This window comes from Rattus norvegicus, chromosome 7 (genome assembly GCF_021556685.1).
Source record: "Rattus norvegicus strain SHRSP/BbbUtx chromosome 7, alternate assembly SHRSP_T2T, whole genome shotgun sequence".
Classification (NCBI taxonomy): domain Eukaryota; kingdom Metazoa; phylum Chordata; class Mammalia; order Rodentia; family Muridae; genus Rattus; species Rattus norvegicus.
In genome coordinates, this window is record NC_141540.1 from 99,285,355 (window position 1) to 99,292,295 (window position 6,941).

At 46.7% G+C, this 6,941-nt stretch overlaps 1 protein-coding gene across 5 annotated transcripts in view; it reads right to left on the reverse strand.

Moving 5' to 3' along the window:
* Positions 1-2,586, reverse strand: part of Zhx1 (zinc fingers and homeoboxes 1) — a 28,105-nt gene extending 25,519 nt beyond the window's left edge. For 4 of the 5 annotated variants that reach the window (XR_015623773.1, XM_087555653.1, XM_087555652.1 and 1 more), the window contains exon 1: positions 2,526-2,586. The gene's annotated coding sequence lies outside the window, so the exon portion shown is untranslated. The remainder of the gene's footprint in view (positions 1-2,525) is intronic. The other variant, NM_133620.2, reaches the window with a different exon arrangement.
* Positions 2,587-6,941: the final 4,355 nt, after the last annotated feature.

Below are 6,941 nucleotides of genomic sequence, written 5' to 3' on the forward strand. Positions count from 1 at the left end.
CATAAATAAACATTTTTCTCCCTAAAAAGAAAAAAAAATGAAAGGTGAAACCATGGTGACATCTTTCATGTCCTACACTCAAGCCTAGCAAGCTTGGCTTGCAGGAGATGAAGCTACCGATGAGCATCCTCCACACAGACACATTTATGTTTTCAGCCTTAGCATATTTTCAAAGCATCTGGCATCTATGGATGCCTCTCTGGTGTGCCAGACTAATGTGTTCAGATCTGAGTATAACACTAGAGCTGTATGCACTGTGGGGAAAGCAAGGAACAGCACATATTCAAAGAAGTCTTCCAAATGCTGAGCCACAAGCTTGTTATACTCGACCTGTATCTTTAAAACATTTCTACCAAAAACATTAAGCTCTTTTGAGAATATAAGAATGGCTCAGACCATATGTTACTGAAGTCATTAGGGTTCTTTCTTGTTTTTTCTCTCTCTCTCTCTCTCATTTTAATCTAAGCTGTCAAATAAAATATATCAAGAGATAGTTCTACAAAAAAAATTCATTGATAAAATACTGTAAATTCTATATTTTAAAAAATGCCTAAGGGCCAGTAAGGTGACTTGGTCGGTAAAAGCATTTACCACCAAGCCTGACAACCTGAGTCTGATATCCAGAACCTACATAGTGGGTGGAGAAGCAACTCCTGAAAGTTATCCTCTAACTTCCACATGCATACAGTAGGATGTGCACATAACTGCATATAAACACAAATAAATAATAAATGTAAAAAAATTAGTATCTAAGATTGAGATGGTGGTACATGCTTGTAAGCCCAGCACTGACAAGGAAGAGGCAAGAGGATTGCCATGACTTCAAGGACAGCCTAGACTATGTTTTGAAATGCCAATTCAAAACAAAATCTAAGATTATGCATTTTACTTTGCTAAATTTACTAATTTACAAAATTAGTCTGTATACTTTTAAAATGCTTGGAGGATGGAGAAACTAAGTAAAGAAAATATTCATGACTGTCCTTTTCTTCATATGCCTTGTTACCAAACTACCGTCCTTGACAGCACTCAGCTTTTCCTTCACTTAGAATCTGGAATCAGAATTGCTTCTTTAGAAATAATCTAGTGCCAGTAGCCTTGTTAGGACAAACTTTTACTAATCCCCATTACCAGTATGAAATAATGACCTTTTCAGGGCAGTTTAAAAAGAAACAGGTAATTACCACTGCATACAAATTAAAGTGTTAGGACAAAGACTTCTGAAATACAATGACCAGCAGCACCACAAAGAAAAAGGTGTACTCGTGTACCCCGCAACACAGGCTTTTCCTGGGGGAGGAGTGGTTCCTCCGGATTTTCATTTGGCATCATATTAACCTCAAAGAGAACTGCTTCTTCGAGTTACATGGAATCCCACCCTAAATACGTCACAAATTCTCAATCGGCCTCTCTTATAATTTCCTCCTAAATATTATCTCTTCTCGGTTTGTTTTGGTTTTGTCTTTTAGAGAAGGGTTGATGACAAAAAAGTACTGTAAGCAATTCCTACCTTATCTACGCTTCTTCTCCACATTCAGTTTCCAATTGCTTTTCCCAGAACCTTAATCCCTAAGCTAAGGAGAGCAAACAGAATCTTATTCTTCGGTTTGGTTTGTTTCTTACTGGTACCTTTGGAGCACCGAAACAAAGAATTCTAAGTCCCTCTCTTGGAACTTCAGTGTAAATACACAAGGAAAGCGCTTCTGTCAGGGCTCGGCTTCCCTGCCATCAGACCCCAGTCCTTTTTATTTCCTCTTCCTAGCCAATTCCCTTGAAGCCCCAAGGCTTGGAGATTGCTCTGGTCCATCGCTCTCCCAAGTCTCTGCACTCACGCTCCTGTACCTCTGCAGAAAGAGATAAGTGTGTTTCCACCTTCTTTAATTAACTTCTCCCCTAAAATCCTGGTCTTCCTCAAAATATACTTCGCATTATACTTCTTAGAGATGCAACTCTGAGTCTTCCCTGTTGATGTTCCCATTGCTTTGACCCCAAAGCCAGCGACTACAGTCCAGCAGGAGATCCTTTGCTGACTCTTCAGAGGGGCTGCGCCGCGTCCCCACGAGGTGGCCCCACGCCTCCGGAGGCCCAACGCTGGAGATCTCCCCCAGGACCCGCCCGGTAGTTAAGGTCTGCTGGCCCAGAGACGTCCTCCCCTCAGGGAGACCCCATCCCCTCAACACCCCCAAGTTACTCAGTGCTCTCCCAACCAAGGCACTGGGGCTTTCCCTCCAAGCCCCCCCGCCCAGAGCTCCGTCCTCGCTTTCACACCCTCGAGAGAACCCGGGAGCTGAGACTCTGTCCGCCCCGCCGCGGGGCAGGCCCGGTCCCTCGGGGTCGGATGCTGCGTGCCCCAGCGCCGTGGGCTGGGTCAGGGGGTGGGGGTGTCTCTGCCCCGCTGCTGCCCGTCCCGTGCCGCGCCAGGGCCCGCGCCTCTAGACTTCCCCACTCGCCACGAGCTCTAGCTCGGGTTCCACCCGCAGCCCCGCAACCGCGAGGCCCAATACCCAGCCGGCTCGCGCAGCTACCTGCAGGGGCCGCCTCGCCTCAGCGCCTCGCCGCCGCCATCTTGCATTTCAGAGCGACTGCACTTTTCAGGGAGTCAACTCTGACCTGTGAACCCTAACCCCGGAACCACTCGGAGGGCCCTCGCGCGGGGGGCCCACGGAGCTCTGCAGCCCGGCAGGAGCTCCAAGACGCCAGGCTAGGGTGCGAGAGAGACTCCCGGTCCCTAAGCCTACAAGGGCTGCGAGGAGGAGCCAACCGAGGCGGAGCGAGATGGGCGCCCCACTCGAGGACTTCGCCGCTCCTCTGGGATGCGACCCAGGCCGCTCCTCTAGAACCCTGCGCTGCGGGAGGTGTGCGCCGCCCCGCCCTCTGTCAGGAAGAGTCACGCCCCCTGTCAGGAGGGAGCCACGCCTCTGTCACGAGAAGCCACGCCCTATCATGAGAGGCTCCTCCTTCCGGCCTTGCGAGGCTCCACCTCCCTCAGGCGATTGCTCGGCCAGCGGTCGTCAGAAGTTGGACTCCGCCTCCCGCGACCGAGGTCGCTGTCTCCCGTGGAAACTGCCTTGGTCTTCCGCCACCCCTTCTGTCTTGGAGCCCGACTCCTAAGGTCCCGCCCCTCCCTAAGCCACTCCCACTGTCACTCTCAGCTCCTCCTTGGGAGCGCCCTCTGGATTCCAGCCGCGCCCCCACCCGCTGTCAACAGTCCCGCGCTCCTGTCAGCTGCAGCTCCGCCTCTTCTAGCCCGAGTCCAGCGGGACCCGTAGTTACAGCTTTGGACGGGAAAAGTTGAGTGTGGCCCCACTTGGAGCCTTCCGCCTCTGCCTGCTGCCGCAGTCCCTCTTCCCACTGCGAGCCACACTGACTGAAACTGAGCTCTCAGTGGGCACCAGCCCCTTCGCGGCCATCTGAGGATCTCATCATCTTCCCTACCTGTCTTTCCGCCCTCTCATCATTGTTACAATGAATATACACACGAAGGCAAAAGGAAGCCACTCATAGTGTTCTGTGTATTCACGGCTCCGGACGTAAGAGAATTCTTTGGCGCCTGGATGTTTAGTCCCCACCCCCATCCCAGTCACGGACCCTTTGTGTTTGTGACCGAGCTCCACCAAGCCACACCAGTCCGAAAATCTGCACTCTACATTTGCTTGAAGGGAAGACTTGGCTGCTGAAATCAATGCGCACAATATTTAGTTGCATCCTAAAATTCTAAAACTTGTGTATGCTGAGTCTTAATGATGATCTCACCAGCAGAGGTACTCAACCCTGTCCCACTCTCAGCCCGTTCTTAAGACAAAAATTAACAGCACTCTAGCTTCTTGAAACTAAATTCAGAATGTAAACTACTTGTACAAATAAGTCAAGAAATCAGTGTAATTTTTTTTTTCGGAGCTGGGGATCGAACCCAGGGCTTTGCGCTCGATAGGCAAGCGCTCTACCGCTGAGCTAAATCCCCAACCCCGTAATTTTTAATAAGAACAAAAAATAGAAAGTAGTTTGTAATGCGATACTAATATCAGTAAAACTAAAACAATGCTTTCTCCACGATGTATTTAAATACTCGTGTCCCTCACAAGAAAAAGAAAAATACAAGACAAAAAGTTGCACACACACACACACACACCAGTTTATGCTCACCCAGAGACAGTTCCAGGTCCACTGAGAATCCCAGTTTAGAATTTAACTATAAACAAAGAAAATATTTCAAATTCAGATATTCAACCTTTGGTTCATGCATTCGACCATTTGCTTTTTGAGAACCACACATGCCAGACACCAAAGGAGATATAAAACTGAGTAAGGTCATCCTGTCATCCATTGGTATCTAAAAGGGATTGTTCTGGAACCCTCCACAATACCCAAATGGAGCATTATTCACGTCCCTTAAATAAACTGACTGGTGTGGAATTTGCATCTAATCTGTGCAATGCCCCCATGGAGTTTACATCATCTCTACCAGGACGGTGTAGATGCCAGGCAAAGAGCTGCTGTACGTAACTACTCAGCATACGGAGACAAGAAAAAGTTGACTCGTTCAGCATAGATGCATGATTTTTTTTTTCTGAACATTTTGATCCACAGTTGGTTGAATCATAGATGTGGAAGCCATGGAACTGGAAGGCTGTGTTCTGTCTTCCAGGATCTTACAGGCTAGATGTTAGGCAAAAACATGCTCATAAAATACATCAAAGTGAAAATTGAAAGCACAAACAGAAGTACTGGGGGACATAGGTTTCGCTTCTCTTCCCCAGTGCGCTCTCTCTCTCTCTCTCTCTCTCTCTCTCTCTCTCTCTCTCTCTCTGTGTGTGTGTGTGTGTGTGTGTGTGTGTTTCTTTTCTTTTTTTTTTGGTTTTTTTTTTTTTCGGAGCTGGGGACCGAACCCAGGGCCTTGCGCTTCCTAGGCAAGCGCTCTACCACTGAGCTAAATCCCCAACCCCTGTGTGTTTCTTTCTTATTCCTCCTTTTGAGCACCAGTTTGTAGTCTTATGCCCTGCTCTAAAGCAGCCACTCCCCAAAGCCAACAACCCAGAAGCCTCCCAATTTAAGGTTACTCCCACAGGGCATTTCTGTCCAGGAAAACAATTTCAATAGCACAGTGCTGGGAACAGTATCCCTGGCTGAAGTGCTGCCAATTATCTGGCATCCTTGCACAAAGCAAGACTGTTACCAGCACTTGAAAAAGAGAGAGAGAGAGAGAGAGAGAGAGAGAGAGAGAGATCAAAACGTTGCAGACTTAAGCAATATGCATATATGTTTCCCATAGCAGATTTGCCAGCCCACATAAATCTGTTTAGAGACCATGCTTGCAGGGCAACTTGTTTCTATTAAAATAAACTCATTTATAAAAATCGTAAATATGACTGATTTTAACAGCTGCGCTGCTCCAGAAGTAAGTTTTAACCATGGATTGGCACAGGGAGAAGCCTGGAGTTTTTATGCACGAGCTTGGCGGCTTGTCATCCACAGACGAGCACAACAAAACTTCAGTGCTGTTAGAGATGAGAAGTCGTTCAGTAGGCTTCTAAAAAGCACAGCACTTTTGCTCTTCAGAGCCCATCCCACCTTTGGAACACTGAAAAGAGTGTTGGTAGGAAATGAAGCGCTTGGAATAAAAAGTGGTTAGTAAACGCCAGCCTGGTCTGAGGAACAGACTTCTAGCAGCTCTGTTTGTAGACACGTCCCTCTGTTGTTCTTTTTCTTCTTTCTACCCTTTATGTATGTGTGTGTGGGGGGCAGTTTTTAAAACAAGATACCATAAAATAGACCAAAATGACATCAAACTATGACACTTTAAACATTTGACTATAGTTGGGGGAACTTGAGAATTTTGCCCTAATGGAAAGGCCCTGCAATTCTCTGTTGGCTAGTTCAGAAGGTCAATGACGACGGAAGATGGTCACTCTAAGTGTTGTTCCCACAAACGCTCCTCCAACTGATCGTTGATGTAAATAGTAAACGTATGCTAAGGCTGTAGAAATGAGCGCCATGCTCCTGATGGTTGTAGAAATGTCCTCACCCTTCCTCCTCCCCCTCCTTTCTCTAGCACAGAAGCATAGCTGGGAACACGGGACAGGAAAATCTGACTAATACATTGTTAGGCTTTATAACTGAATCGTGGTGCCACCTGGTTTGTACACCTATTAGGGTGTAAATTCATTTCTACAAAAAAAATTTAGTGCATATGTCAACACTACACAGGCCTGGAAAACAAAACAGCAGTGTGTGTGTGTGTGTGTGTGTGTGTGTGTGTGTGTGTGTGTGTCTGTGTGTGTCTGTGTGTGTCTGTGTGTGTGTGTGTGTTTGTGTGTGTGTGTGTGTCTGTGTGTGTCTGTGTGTGTCTGTGTGTGTGTGTGTGTTTGTGTGTGTGTGTGTGAAAAAGAATACTTTTTTTTGAGACAGGGTCTCACTGTGTAGCTCAGTTATCCTGGAACTCACTTTGTAAACCAGGCTGGCCTCGAACTCACAGAGACCCAGCTGCTTCTGTCTCCTGAGTGCTGGAATTAAATGTGTATATTACTACCCCTGGCTTCAAAAAGAGCGACTTTTGAAAAAGCTGGAGAGATGGCTTAGTGGTTTAGAGCACAGACTGCTCTCCCAGAGATCCTGAGTTTAATTCCCAGCAACCACGTGGTGACTCACAAACATCTGTAATGGGATCTGATGCCCTCTTCTGGTGTGTCTGAGGACAGCTAAAGTGTACTCACATATACATAAAACAAATAAATCTTAAAAAATAAAAAAGCATCATAATAATACACATGACAGCAAGAAAAAGAAGAAAGAAACTGCACTCCACACCACTTGATATGGTATTAAATCTCCTTTCATAGCCAACTGATAATTTTTAAATTTTTTATTCACTTAGTTTACAACCCAATATCAGCCCTTCCTCTCCTCCCCTCATGCAAATCCTCCCCCTATTCCACCTCCCCCTT